The sequence below is a fragment of the Asparagus officinalis genome, chromosome 5 (assembly GCF_001876935.1).
Source record: "Asparagus officinalis chromosome 5, Aspof.V1, whole genome shotgun sequence".
Lineage (NCBI taxonomy): Eukaryota > Viridiplantae > Streptophyta > Magnoliopsida > Asparagales > Asparagaceae > Asparagus > Asparagus officinalis.
Genome location: NC_033798.1, coordinates 74,495,952 through 74,498,755, shown reverse-complemented (window position 1 = coordinate 74,498,755; position 2,804 = coordinate 74,495,952).

Here is a 2,804-nt window from a genome sequence, read left to right as displayed (position 1 = left end):
AACAGAGGATTTCGGACGCTGGCGGCTTGGGGAAGAAGAGAAGGAGAGAGAGAGAGATGGGGAAAACAATATTATATTAATATATATATATATATTATATATATATATATATTATATATATTATTATATATATATATATATATATATATATATATATTATATATATATATTATATATATATATATATATATATATATATATATAGATAATTTGAAAGGAAAATTTTAGGGTTTTGAAAAACAAAAATTAATTAAAATTAAATAATTGTTATTATTTAAAAAATTAAGTTAATTACAGAATAATTATCTACAAACAAAAACATACATGTTGTGCTATTACAACACTTGATACGAAACAGTCGAAATATACACATATTGTACAATTAAAGGAGAACAATTAAAAATAAAAATATATTTACTTATATTTAAAATCAAATATTTATGAGATAATTATGTACACCATAAAACATACCCGTTATACTAATACGACAGATAATATGTAAAAGTAAAAATAATATAACTAATTGTACAAATAATATGTAATTAATTATATAACGTATTATACAAAAATATACGTAATAATAAAAATAATACAACGTATTATTCAAAATGACATGTAACAGTATCGATAATACAACAGATAAATTTTATAAATTTTCATCGCATAAATTAATTTATATATTTTAATATCATTTAAATAAATATAAAACTTAGACTTTAAATCATAGAAAATTGTAGAAATTCAAGAAAATACAAATACACTTTTAAAAATCATAATTAAATATTTTAAAATACTAAAAAATTATTTTAACTAGTATCAAAATTCATGGTCCTTACAAAAACTCAAAATTTAAAATACAAAATGTAAAACATGGCGAGATATATATTCAATTCAAAATAAACATAATTAATATAAAAGATATGTGATATGCAAAGCTCCCCCTACAAATATGCATACATGAAAGTGTACAAGTATTCCAGAAACTCCCCTAAAATAAAGCATTCAAAGTTTCCAAAATTTCTTTTCAGAAAAAATTACCCATCGTGAAACAAAGCAAAATTTAAAATTTCCACATCCTCTCACCCCCTTTTTGTTGTTATAAAACAAAATAAAACACACCTAGGATTTGCATGAGAAATCAGATAAAAATTATCCAAACATGAAAGGAAGAGAAATACATACCGGTTCACAAAGAGATTCATAGAAATTAGTACGAGAAATACATATATATACAAGTGAAACAAGATAATAAGTCACATTAAAATTTGCACATAAACTATAAAGGTATCAATGAAAAGTTTATAAAAACAACAATAAAAGTTATTATATTAGTTCATAAAATAAATATCTTATCTAGCTTGAGCTTCTTCTTTATGTTTCACAACTTGAATTACCTCTACCTTTAGAAAAGGTCCAAAATCTCATTCTATCACCTCAACCATATAAGAATTTTTAAGAGGAAGAATGGTAGTGTTTGGAGGGCAATGAAAATCATCTCTAAATATAAGAATGTTTAGCATAGGATGTGTACCCTTTAGATATTTCATATTTATATCCACAATTGTGGGTCTTCGACCATTTTTAATAAATACACTCAAATTTCACCATGGATTTATAGAGTGTGGGCCTTTGACCATCTTTTTCACGAATACAATCCTTTGTTGCGTGATGTTTTATAGCTCATATATACTTTGTACATGAATAAAAATTTTGATGCTGCATTTAAGAGTAGATTGATCTCAAAACTATTTGATATATCTAAGAATACTTTATGAATAATATATAAAAATCTTTATTCTTACTTTTAAAAGATTAAACACGATAAGATAATTCTAAGGTGTGAAAAGTAATATAGAACATATCGTGAATCATCATGTTTATCAATTAAACATGTAAAACTTTGTGTGCACACATAATATATATAGATGCAAAAAATAGGTGAACAATACGATAAACCCATGCCTATATACTAACAGATAACTATAAACATTCATGTAAAATCATATGTCAAAGTTTTTATTATTTCTAAAAAATAAAAAATAAAGAAAAAGATTTTTTTTTTTGTTTTTGATTTTTTATAAAAAAACTAAAAGAAAGAACAAGAAATTTTTATTTTGTTTTCAATACTTCTAAAGTAACCAAAAAAATCAAAAAAAAATCAAATAAAAACCAAAAATCAAGAAAATACATAAAGGAAACTATATACATACAACATCTTAAGTGAGCATCTGTGACGCCTCTGGGTTCACACAAGGCTGCAGTCCAAGGTAAAACTAAGAATGTCAAACCTGCCATGCACCACACCGTGCAATAACATGTTTTACCATCACAATTAACATCTATCTAGTAGAGTCAACAATAGGTGTAGGTACAAAAGCAAGTAAAATATAATACAAGAAATAACTGATGAAATGATAGTGATCACATTAATATCTCATCATCCAACATACAGAAATACATAGTCAATGTCTGAACAGATAAACTGGAATACTCAACAAGTCTCAAATACAAATATCTGACAAGAGGAAATAAGGCACACAGCCTTTACAACTTTTTGAATAAGACTCTCAAATATCTAAACAAAAGTCTACTGTGGAACTCCAAAAGAAAATATAACTAAGTAGACAGCTGAAGCTAAAATGCATCGCTATCAACCTGCGACTCTCTGGGCTCCTAGCTCGTTACCTGAAAGGGGGAGGGACAACGAGCGTCAAAGCGCTAGCGAGCAACATCACAACCAACCCCAAGGGAACATGACTCGTTGTATAAGAAAATATAGATAATACATAATAGATCTAAAATCA